The following is a 13,610-nucleotide window of genomic DNA, read 5'->3' as shown; positions in this document are numbered from 1 at the left end:
AGAAGGTAGGTGTGGCTAGTGAAGGGGATCAGAACATACCACCCCAAATTATGCCACTTTAGCATATTGATTATTTTGAGCTGAAGACAATTGAGAAACAGCAAATGCAGGAAGGGCTCTCTGCCTCCCCCTTTCTACCTAAAAGCAGGGCATAAATTTCTTGTACCAGGAAAAGGAGAACATTCTTATCACTGGAGACAGGAGTTGGCACTGAGATGAGTCTGTACAAAGAAACCTTATTAAAACAACCCTTATATGCATTAGTTTTCCCCATATATTTCTAAGTCACTTTCCCACAATTTACTTCCTCTGGCCCAAAGCCCTTTTCTTTTGTTTTATCATGTCTTCACAATGTATCACTCTTTGTTGAAATGGTATATGAGCCCCTGGGTCTAAGCGCTTTTTGGGGATTTTTAGTTCTTTCTATGAAGCCCCTTACCCCCACCCCAGGCCATGTAAAAATATTAACATCAAATAAAACTTAATACTTTTTCTCCATTAATCTGTCTTCTGTCAGTTCAATTCACAGGCCCCAGACACAGATCCTAAGTGGGTAGAGGAAAAAAATCTTTCCTCCCCTACACTGGAATGGAGTGAGCTATGGCTTTCTTACTGTTCTTCAAATATAGCATTCTTTTTTTTTTTTTTTTTTTTTTTATTTTTTCCCCCCAAAGCCCCAGTAGATAGTTGTATGTCATAGTTGCACATCCTTCTAGTTGCTGTATGTGGGACGCGGCCTCAGCATGGCCGGAGAAGCGGTGCCTCGGTGCGCACCCGGGATCCAAACCTGGGCCGCCAGCAGCAGAGTGCATGCACTTAACCACTAAGCCACTGGGCCGGCCCAAATATAGCATTCTTGTGTCTACCTCAGAGCCTTTAAACTTCCTGGCTCCTCTTTGGCAGTGCTCTTCCCCAGTGCTTTGTTTATCTAGCTCTTTAGAGCTGAGGTTTCTTCTCAAATATCTCCTTCTCAGAAAAGCTCCTGACCTTCCTATCTAAAATAGAGCCCTCCTGCATGCCAATCCCATCATCCTTTGTCCCTTTATCCAGCTCTATTTTTCTTTATAGCACTTATCACAATCTGAAATTATCTTTTATTTCATGTTGTTAATTTCCCCCACAATAATATGGGGGGGAAATAATAAAACTCCATGAAGGCAGATATTTTATCTGTCTTGTTCACTGTATCGCCAGGCTGAAGATAATGTCTGGCATAAAGTAGGTGCCTAATAAATATTTCTTGAATGAATGGTTGGACAGATCTTCAAGTGGAAACATCAGCCCTCTGAGAATGCAACTGTAGTGTGGTAAAGTGGCGATGTTGCACAGTGAAAAGAATGCTTCTCGGAATTCAGGCCGACCGGCTGTCAGTCTTAGAGCTGTGTGAACTTGGGCAGTGAAAATGATACCGCTCACAGGATTATTGTGAGGAATACCCGAGATAATGCACATAAAGCACTTAGCAAAGTACCTAACTAATCATAATAATATGTTAATAACCTCTGTTTAATCCTTAATCTCTTTGGATTTACATAACTTTTACATTGTGACCAGCAGGGGTCGCTTACGTTGCGCTTTATCGATGCTGGTTTTGTCTTTGGGATAAATATTTGGCTCATGTTTATAGTGAATTCATTAGGGAAAAGTTCAATTTGAGTAATCACAAATTATTATAATTTAAAAATAGGTTTCCTTGGCGTTTCTTTGGCATTCTATCCCTTGTAACATCCAATTAAATTATAGTTTACATTTTCTAAAAGAAGCCAACATTAATGTTATCTTGTTAACTATATCTCTTAGTGGTTTTCCTTCTTGCTTTAAAATATTAAAATGTGGTGTTTTCGTTTCAGAGAAAATTACTCTTCCTTGTGTTACACATACCCATCCCCCTCTATATTTTATCTCTGCATAGCATTTATGACCTTCTCTTGTTCTATATCATTTATTTTTTATTTGTCACCTTCTCACACACACCAGAATGTGAGCCCCATAAGGACAGGAAATTTTGTTTTGTTCACAACTATATCCCTAGTACCTAGAAAAGTTCCTGACAAACAACAGGAGCTCAATTAATATACTATATTTAGAACCTATATGTATTATATATAAGAACTCAACTAATACTGAAAGAATAGATGAATATACAGAAAATATTTTTTAAACAATATCTTGCCACATTATGTAAATGCAAATATTTTTAAATTTTGACATTTAATGGAACCTAATACAAATCATTAAAGTATCGTTTGTATTTTTGACCCAAGATTGCCCAAAGAGAAATAAAAAAATTAGAAAAAAAACATTTTTGAGTCCCTAACATCTAGCAAAATGCCTAGTGTGCTGGGCAATATGTATGATGAATGAATAGATAAAAGAAATGGACTAGAACTCAAACATATATAAAATAAAGAAGTATTCCAAAGCAATATATTGGTATGTTATAAAGTTGTGTACATACGTAGTAAAGAAATTTAAGTGCTTGAGATTTATATCATCACGGGGCACAACCCACGTTCTATACATAGAGGTTCAAGGAATAGAAATGAGAATGGAAAAGTCAATTTATTTATTCAATAAATATTTTTAAGCACTTAGTCTGGACACTAAAGTAAATGCTATATGAGGATAGACATTAATTTATTTTACTGTGTCCATCAGGAATAAACAACCTAGAGAAGAGGCTTAAGCAGATGATTGTCCTATAAATTAGTATATACTGGAACTATCATTGGTACTCTAAATTGTTGAAAGAACCTGCGTAACTGAGCAACCGGTTTCTTGCTGGAGAGATTTTGCAAGTCTTCTTGAGTGAGGTGGTATTTGAACTAGGCCTTCAAGGATGGGTAGGATTTTGACCACAGATAAGAGTGTGGGAGGAGGCTAAGGTGAATGAAATTAATATTTCTCAATTACCTTTTATTTTTCCCCCCAACAGGAGCTGTATTTGATGAAAATACTAGAAAAATATTGGTTGTACAAGATCGAAATAAAGTAAGTTGCTTCTTCTTTATACATTGTTTTCTAAATGTTCAATTCTCTCTAGAGAAAAATAAAATGTAGGAATTTTGATATGCTCAAGGAAAGATATTTTAAAAGTCATTTCTAAGCAGTTATGGATCATTTAGATATTTATTTAATTCCAAAAATACTTATGCAGGCCTTGAAAATGTCAGGGTAACCACAATATTGCTCATTATCTATTATTTTATGGCTACAGGAAAATTGTAAATGGCTGTATTTAATTGAGAAGACAACTCTGTTTCTGACAGACTGTCAAGATATTCTTCCATTCATTCAACATTCATTAAGCTCCTACTCTGAGCCAGGTGCTGGGAATACACAGATTAAAAAGACAATATCCCTGTGTCCTGCGGCTCACTATCTATTTGGGAAAGTAGTCATCCAACAGATGGTAACAATTAACTTTGCCTTTAAAAAGCCCCTAAAGACTTCTCAGAGGAGGTGACATTTAAACTGGGTCTTGAAAAATGAGTAGGAGCTTACTAGGCAAAAAAAAAAAAAAAAAAGAGTTGGGGGGGTAGAAAAACACACTGAGAACATTAGAATTGCATATGTAAAGTCACAGAGTTCAGAAAGGGGCTGACATGGTGTCTTGGTCTGTTCAGGTACTATAACAAAAATACCATAGACTGGGTGGCTTACACGACAGACATTTGGTTCTCACAGTTCTGAAGGCTGGGAAGGTCAAGATCAAGGCACCAGCAGATTCAGTGTCTGGTGAGGTCCCACTCCTGGTTCATAGATGTTTGTCTTCTCCCTTGTCCTCACATGGCAGAAGGGACTAGTGAACTCCAGGTTCTCTTTTATAAAGAGCACTACTCCCATTCATGTGAGCTCGACTCTCATGACATGATCACCTCCCAAAGGCCCCACCTCATAATACTGTCACGTTGGCGATCTGAATTAGTGTGGTCAGGCGGGGGGCATAAACATTCAGTCCATTGCACATAGTGTAGAAATAATGCTAACAAGTTCGCTGTGGCCAGGAATGCAGGGAGTGGTGAATATTTGACCTGAGAAGTAGACTGGGAACAGAATGTAAAGAGCTTTGTACATAAAAATAAGAAGTATAGGCAACTGGAAGCAACAAGTTTTTAAGACAAGTACCATGATTAGAGATCAAATGTTTTTATGCTTGGGAGTATAAGTAAAAGTGAAAGAGAATAATTATTTTAATACTTTATGAGACTTCAATAAATATTGGTGGACAGAGTCAAACGTTTTTCCCTATTGTATATGTTTTTAAATTTTAAACTAATGTTTGTAATGATAGCTGAAAGCAGCATCACACATTTCTCAGAAATGTTATCTAAAATTATTCTCATAGTTATCTCATAAATAACTTTCAAAGTTTAGTTAAGACAGGATCTCTGACTCAAACTAAGCTTTATCATCAACAGAAATTTATTGAGTACCTAAGGTAGTATTGTGCCGAGCCCTCAATAAGTTTTATGTTTGAATTAGAACATGTAAATATAGGGCTGGCCCCGTGGCTTAGCGGTTAAGTGTGCGTGCTCCACTACTGGCGGCCTGGGTTCGGATCCCGGGCGCGCACCGAGGCACCGCTTCTCCCGCCATGCTGAGGCGGTGTCCCACATACAGCAACTAGAAGGATGTGCAACTATGACATACAACTATCTACTGGGGCTTTGGGGAAAAAAATGAGGAGGATTGGCAATAGATGTTAGCTCAGAGCCGGTCTTCCTCAGCAAAAAGAGGAGGATTAGCATGGACGTTAGCTCAGGGCTGATCTTCCTCACAAAAAAAAAAAGAAGAACATATAAATATATATATATTTGATGGGAATGACCGGAGAGTGGGAAGCATGATTGAGTAGTGAAAGTAGAACCTAGTTAGGAGGAGGCCTGAGAGCCAGGCAGAGGAGTTTAGATTTGACATGGAAACAATAGCTATTGAAAGATTTTGACTGAGATGAGAAAGTGATGGAGTTGATATGTGGAGAAGATTAAACTAATAACAATATGCAAATTAATCTGACAACAATGTCCTGAATGAGGGAGAGTTGGTATAAACACAGTGGACTTGGGAGTGAGGCTGACCTGAGTTCCAGTCTCTATGCCACATCTACTTTGGCCACATCTCTGAGCCTCAGTTTCCTCATCTTTAAAACTTAGATAACAATACCTTCCTCATAGGAATGATGCATTAGCTGTCCTTTCTTCCAACTGGATTCATACCTAGCATTATGTGACTAGAGTTTGTAATGTTTCCTTTGTATTCAATAAGGAAAAATATGTTAATAAAATAAATATTATTAATGCTTACTAAGCAAAAAGGAGGAGCGGGGAGGATGCAAACAGAGATAGAGCCAGAGAGGCCAGCCGGGTGATTGCTGTAGTAACTGAGATGAGAGGTAAGGAAGGCTTGCACTAGGATGATGGTGTGGGAAAAGGAAGAGATAGATGCCTCTAGGAATTGGTAACAGTAAATTTGTCAGTTAAGAAAAAGAATGAGTTTTAAATCATTTGGTATTTTGAGTTGAGGGTGGGGGCTGAAATAACGGTATCTCTAGCAGATACAGGGATGTTGGTAGAGGGGAAATAGATTCATTACAGAGAATTTGAGGTTGAGTTGGAAGAGTTTTTAAGAGAGAATATCCAGACATTTCTTCTCATTCCTCCTGAGGCATTACTTGAGTACCAGACAAGTTGCTATGGGTCAATTCCTTAGTTCCCTATGGTACTAAAAAGAGGTGTGAGATGAAACACATTAATTAATCAATTTCTTTTTACAACTTTGACCATCATGACCCACAATACTTTAAAGCTCTAGGCAGTGGCCTTCATCCACAGGAGTAGATACAAGAAAGAAATTGATATATTGAGTCTAGGATTGCATTACCTAGCCCCACTGGCCTAAGAGGCTTAGCAGGGGACTTTCCGTGGCTTCCAGACAGCTGCAATTTTAGCTATTGTATTCTGTAGAATCATGCTTCGTGGCGTCGCTCAATGTAGCACAGTGCCACCCCAAGAAAAATAGGTACATTAACAAAAAAACATTACATGAAAGAGAGAACTGAGCACCATGTGCTAAAAGCAGATGAAAAGTACACTGAAGTTAATTTTCAGCATCATCTGTATAAATAGTTGACAATTAGGGATAAAGTAGTTGATAAATAGGAAGAGACACACATCAGTTCTTTTTCAGAGGCTGAAGAGGTTGGAGCAGTCGAGACATGAGGATAATAGTTGAATCATAATAATCTGTATTCTTCATGTGTCTGGATATGAGTAAGTTCACCATTCTTTGAAATAAACTATTTGGAAGTGAGGACTTCTCTGACATCACATTAGGAATGGAAGATAAACACCCAAGAGCTTTTTGTCTGGGGCAGTTCATGGATTGTGAATATGTGTGTTTTTTAATAGGAAAGTTTGAACTTAGTTGTTTTAGAACACTTTAAACTTCAGTTATGCCCCAAATGCTACACTTAGTAACTAAAGTTAACCTTTTATAGTGCATCGGGAAAATAGGTTCTCTTCTTTCACGTACCTAAGTTATCTCTTTGAAGGAAATTAATTAATTAATTAGTACCTAAGTTATCTCTTTGAAGGAAATTAATTAATTAATTCTCCATTTTGGTCCATAAATGTATCATTTAGAGAAGAATATAATTCATAGAGGAATATACCTCTGATTCTTCAATGTTCTAATTTTTTGCTTCTGTTTGTGTGTGTGTGTGTATATATATATGAATATATATGAATGTATATACATATATGAATGACAGTTGAAAGCTAAATTATTATCAGCATCTGCCAACTTGACCATCCAAGGAATATTTAATTATAGCATAGCTGTTCTGAGCTTAGGTGTCTGATAAAATCATCCTCCCCTTCCCTCTTCAATAACTTTTAATCCCTTATGCCTATTTCACTGTGATATTTTATGTATATATTATATATCACAAATCATTTTTTCAAAGACAAGATATAAAGAATAATAATATATATTGTGTATTTACTGCATGTCTTTACTTGAAGACATGAGTACTTCACATGAAGTAGCTATTTTAATCCTCACAACAACTTGGGATTTTTATCCCTATTTTAAAGGTGAAAAACCTGAGGCACAGAGAAGCTAAGTAATTTACCCCAAATTATGTAGATAATGTAGTGGAACCAAGGTTCTAATCCAGCCAATCTGATTTCAGAGTCTGTAATCTTTAAAAAAAAAAAAAAAAAATTAGCCAAAGCCCAAAATAACTCATTTCATGTGAGAGTGATCCTCAGTTCTCTCCACACTCAATTCCAAGCATCAAGTAAGGATTTCAGAGACATACAACTATCTCACTACACACCAAGAAATTGTGAGGGATACCAGATAGTCCCTAGCTTATCCTATTCTACCCACAAAACAAAAGTTCCTGTAGTCATTATTTTATTATTTTGTCATTCAGGTCTTACTACCCTTAGGGCAAACAGGCTTGCATATAATTAATATTGAGTATCTAAGATCTGAGAAAATTTATTTAGGATTATGTTCAATTAAATTGGCTTAGACCAAAAGTGGATATTATAACTCTGCAATATGGCAGACAGATGGTATGCCCAAACATTATTGACAAATACTATATATACAAGTAACATAAATTAGTTAATTTCTTTTACTAAGTTTGAAAAAAAATCTATACCTTGATACATAAAAGTTACTTCTAAAGAGATCTTATAAAAGGTTTTACTATCTTTTAAGTATATCCCTTTAATTATCCTTTCCTTACATTTAAAGAAGAAGCAGTGTCACCAAAACTCATTTAATGTTTTCTGGGCTCAAGTGACATAAGAAGTTGTAGAGACAAAACTGGATCAGGAGACCTGGCTTCTAAGATTTGGCCCTGCCACTAACTAGCTATGTGACTTTGGGCAAATCTCTGAGCCTCTGGGAACCTAACTTTCCCCACTTATAAAAGTAAGGAGTTAGAGTCAGTGATGGCAAATGAAATACTACAATACTACAATACTATAATTCTACCTATACACTTATGCACATGTAAGACAAGATACCAGATATAATCTGATGTTAAACAAAAAAATTCAACTGAGTAAATTTTAAAGATCTTACTGGCTTTATTCAACAATTCATTATCAGGTAGAATCTCATATAGCCAATAGAAAGGAACTCTGAAGACTGTACAAAATGAAAGACTTTTATAGGCAGAATGGGGCAGGACAAGGAAAGAGTGAATAGTTTGTCTTATATTAGGAATATAGGGAGGCATGTCTTAGGAATATAGGAAGGACTATATTAGGAATAGGAAGGCAAGGTCACCTTCCTTTAGGGGACAGCAAGGGTCTGTCAAGCAGATTACCTCACTAATGCTGACCAGGTAATTCTAGATTGACTGATTTAAAGTTACATTCCTGAGGGCCGGCCCCGTGGCTTAGTGGTTAAGTGCGCACGCTCTGCTGCTGGCGGCCCGGGTTCGGATCCCGGGCATGCACTGACGCACCGCTTCTCTGGCCATGCTGAGGCCGCATCCCACATACAGCAACTAGAAGGATGTGCAGCTATGACATACAACTATCTACTGGGGCTTTGGGGGAAAAATAAATAAATTTAAAAAATTAAAAAATAAATAAATAAAGTTACATTCCTGGGAGAGACTGAAACTGCAATTAGATTAGGTATTAAGTCTCAGTTTGGTGATGTGGACTTAGCACAAGTGACTCCATTTTGGGCCTGTTGTCTCTTTTAACACTGGTTTAAGCCATTTTGGTATTTTGAAAAGAAAAGAGTAAACTATTAAGATTTTTAAAATAGCACACTGTGTTTCAGAAATGACTTTGGCAAATAAAATTTTGTTAAAGACTTTAACAGAGACAGAAAGCCAGACTAACATGATCGCTCCACTCCAAGCAGTTTTTCAGGGTTGTTTGATATACCAAATAAGAATCTATTTATGTAGTTACTCATTTATTAAAACCTGGAAATTCATAGAAAACAAACCTAGGTCTGATAATGATAAAAATTGGGTTGCAGTCTGAAAAAAGAAAAGAAGGAGGGAGCTTCTCTGGCAGCTATTGCTGAATTGTCTTACTCCAAACCTAGACAGAGTGATGTTTTTTGGGTGGTTTTTCTTTTTTTCCTTATAAAACCTGCCAAGACAAATGACCTAACAGGTTCAGTTTGCAGAAATCAAACTTCCAGAGCAATCTGTATTAAGAAATTGAAAAAGAAAGAATTGAGTTGAGCTATATTTTGGGGCAATAGTCAAAACTATGTATACTAAATTTACCTAAACTCCAATGTAAACCACTAAAACTTTTATGATTCTCAGTTAATCATGTTCATATTCAATCCTTCTCTAGGTTTGTTCATCTTAGTTTCAAAGACATGATTGATAGTGTTTTCTGAAATGTTTGTTAGTGTTTTCCAAGGTAGTCAAGAAACAAAGGGAGCCCCAAGACTTAATGACTAAACAAAAACTCAAGAGACCTATCCACAGCGGCATTGTTCTAGCCATTCTTTGGAATAACTGAGTTCATCCCATAACATTTACTTATAAAGTTGTAAGTGGAGATTTTTCCATTCCCACCCCCACCCCTTTAGGCTGGGGGGACTTTTGAGAAATTAACACTAGATAGCTTCCTAAGTGGTTTATTTGGTGTCTCTTGGAACGTACAGCCATGTCTGAAGAGGATTAAAAACCCAAGTAAAGTGGTAGCACCAGCTCTGCAATGGCCTTCAGTCTCCTCAAACATCCTCATCAAACATTTGCTAACACTTAGCTGTTCACTAAGTCACCTGTTCTTCTGTTATAGCATATATTCCTGTTCCTGATTGATGTTTTCAGGCTAAAAAATTATTTTGATTCCACCATGTTTTGCTATTTAATAGAAATAAAATCAGATAATCAAGTAATGATGATAATAATAGTGATGACATAAAATACTTCCATGAAATTATCTCCATTTTTCAGAAGAACTTCGATTTAGAGAGGTTGCAATAACTTATTCAACATTACACAACTAGTAATTGGCAGAATCAGAATTTAAGCCTAGAGAGGAATCTTTTCACTAAACCAAAGCAAATGAAGACAGAAAATGAATTAAAATTTGGATGTGAAGGGGCCAGCCCGGGGCCTAGTCGTTAAGTTTGTCACGCTCTGCTTTGGCAGCCTGGGTTCGGTTCCTGGTCACGGACCTACACCACTCATCAGCAGCCATGCTGTGGCAGTTACCCACATACAAAATAGAGGCAGACTGGCTCAGATGTTAGCTCAGGGTGAATCTTCCTCAGCAAAAAAAAGAAAAAACAAACTTGGATGTGAACAAGTCAGTAGTATATGGCAGTGCCTACATGTATATTACATAGAATACAAAAGACTTCACTTGAATAGGGTTTTGTTTTTAGGGAGGAAGTTTGTTGTTTTGTTTTCTTAATATAATGTACAAATGCCACTGTCTATTGTTGAGATAAGCAGTTTCCTTCAGTTCAAGTGCCAGCAGTGATACTAAGCAGTACACATTTGGTGGCCTAAAGAAGAGAGGTAAGAACAAAAGAGTGTAAAGAAAAAGAAATATTATGGAGAAGAGGGAGATGATTAAGTGAAGGAGATGAAGAGTAATTATCAGATCTTGGCAAAATCTAGGATGATCTATTTGTAGAGTTTTTAGAAGACCCAAATAAAGACTTAAGACTGTATATAGGACATAGAAAAATCTTTATTAAAAATACTTGTATTTCAGGCTTCCTGAGGTGGCTGAACTTTTCAGGAGTATTATGATCCAGCAATTGGTCTTTTAAAAGTTAACAAACTTTAATTTTTTTCCATTACTCAAGGTTGTTTGGATTCTGAGGAAGATTAGTTCAAGGTAATAAGAGATGAATTTATAAATCAGAATGCCACTTTATTAATCCACAGTAGAGGAAAAGGTTCCAGGCTTTCCATTATTAGAAATGAATTGGAGAAATGTTCCCAGATGTGATATATGCTGCCTCCAAAATGCAAAGAGGTGCTCCACATGCTTTGAGTGGCAGGTGGTTGAAGGTGCAACAACTTGCCCGTTACCTTAGAGATCCACAGACCAGTATACCCCTAAAGACTGTAAGTTCATCTCCTGTTCTCTGGCACATAGATGTCTTACTAAGACCTCTAGAGTACTTGACACATCCTGCTCTCCAGGTCCAGTTGGCATCAATATAGCTGGATGGTGATAACTCCTGGTATACAGTAACATCACAATTATTAAGATCCTTACATATGGAATGGAATGAGGGGCAGATGGAATGGGAAGTGTTGGTTGTATGGTAGCTATGGCACTTTAACAGCATGAGGGTAATACTAGTTATACTGTTTTGGAGATGGCTGGCTTTTGTTAAGTATTTTGAAAGCCTTGACAAAATAAAAATGACAAGCTCAGGTCAGCCTATCAACTCAAGGCACAATATGAAAACCATAGGCCTCCATGGCAGCATTTAAGGAGACCCCCATATTCTGTAGCCACAAAACTGGCAATGCTGAAATTAAGACCAAGATCCAACTTAAGGATACCAGAGCTGCAAAGGAGACTGAACAGAGTTTGACAAGTGTCCTATGTCAAAGCCAGTCTCTTAACAGGAAAAGACTAGGACCCTGAGGCCCTGAGTAAATGAGCATGAAAGTTTTAAATCTCAAATTCTCCTGAATCCTCTGAGCCAAGAGAAGCAGCACCATTCTTGCTAGAGAGAACAGCCTACCCTTGCCTCAAGGCTCTCTAAAAGACAAGATATTTTACATTAGAACAGTGTATTTTAAAATCAGGACTAGACTAGAATATTCATGATGGCCTTCAAACCTGGTGACCTTTGACTATAGAAGTGTTCACTTACTTATAGTTACTTGATGAGCATTATTGTTCCCTCAAAAAATAAATTAATTAAACATGATCCCCACAAAGTAGGAACATGGACCGCCTGAAGAAAGATGTTAACTATAGGATGAAAATAACTGTGTGAGCAAAGTATCAATAAACTTGCGGCTATAACAGAGCACAAGATGCATATTTGAATCAGCACGCGGCGTTATATTTTGTTATATAGCAAATGGCAGTTGCAAGCAGAGAAGGAATCCTTCTACATCTTCAGGTGGCTACATCTGTCATAGGTGGCTTAGGCACTGACTGACGTATCAGTCAGTGAGGAGTTGAATGAGAGATGACCTCTTAAAGTCCTTCTAGTTCTTTCTGTGGCTCATGGGTAGACATAAACAGTACTCCTAATATTTCCTATATGGAAAAGACCACTTCTCTTTCTCCCTTACATTGGCAAAAGTCAAGTATAACAGTACATGGAGGGGGGAAAGGTAATGAGACCTATTTGTGTATGTGTGTAATATATGTATAAACACACACATACATAAGAATGATCAACTTCATCTGCTTCCAAGTAACCAAAAAAATGACCCAAAGGTAAAAAGAGCCTCCTGAGTAAAATATGCTATAAGAGCCTCAAAGATGCAACTTCTTAGTGTTATAGTATAACAAAACTACTGAGAAAATCAACTTAATGTAAGATAATAAGAAATTTGATTGTATTAATAATAGCATTTGGCATTTATAGAATGCTTAACCTGTACTACAGACTATCGTATGTGCTGTATATTATGTAGCTACTTAAACCCCATGGCAACCAATTATCACCCCCATTTCAAAGGCTGGGAAACTCAGCCAGAGAGTTAGGTCATAAAGTAGTGTGGGAAGAACTTCTCTACCAGCTCAGGTGGTCAGGGAGTTAACTGACAACAGATGGATTAACAGGAGAAAAGTGTGGGGAGTGTTCCCTCAACAACAAGGGGAAGAGTTTCCATATCAGCATAATGAAAGGGGAGGGGGAGATAGGGCTTCTGTGGGAAACAAATAGGAGGTGTGGGAGCTTCTGACAATGTTTGTTCATACAGTTGCTCATCCAGGTGATGAAGGTTAGTTTCCTCCCTGGCTGGAAGCTGTCCCAGAGGGGATTTATGGCATCTTCATTCTCAGAAAGCTCTGCCTTGAATCAGATAAGGGAAGCTCAGGAAGGGCTTCTGTCTGCATCTTGCTCTCAAATGTCATCAAATTACAGTAATCTTTATGCCATTCTGGTGGGTTGTGTGTCCCTTCATTTGGGACTGCACATAGCTAACTCAAATCTCTAACAAGAAGAGCTGCTTAGCTGCTGCTGAGGTCTCTGGACTCAGAAGGGCCTGGGACCAAGACCTCTGAAAATGAGGCATCAGCTGGTTGTTGTCTCCAGGGAGGGGGATGCACAATGAAGTTTATGTTGGAAATGCTAAGAAAACTGCAAACTGGATTTGGCGGACACTAGGGGAGGGAACTGCTGCTGCCGGAATGGAGCAGCATTGCTGAAGCAATGCAGGAGCCACAAGCATGTGGAGAGCCCACAGGAAGGAGACAGAAAGGAGCTGGTCCCTTCTTCCTCCAACAGCCTTGCAGCTGTTGGTGGGGCCTAAAAGGGAGTCAGCTGGCAAAGCAGAAATCGGTTAGCAGAGTCCCAGCTCCAACATCACTAGGCAGAGCACGGAGGGTGGGTTTGGAGCTTAGAGACAATAACAGTATCAATTTATTAGAAATGCACACTCTCAGGCCCCA

Source organism: Diceros bicornis, chromosome 11, assembly GCF_020826845.1.
Source record: "Diceros bicornis minor isolate mBicDic1 chromosome 11, mDicBic1.mat.cur, whole genome shotgun sequence".
In the NCBI taxonomy this organism is placed as follows: Eukaryota; Metazoa; Chordata; class Mammalia; order Perissodactyla; family Rhinocerotidae; genus Diceros; species Diceros bicornis.
The sequence above is the reverse complement of the archived record's forward strand: the minus strand, read 5'-3'. Positions refer to the sequence as shown.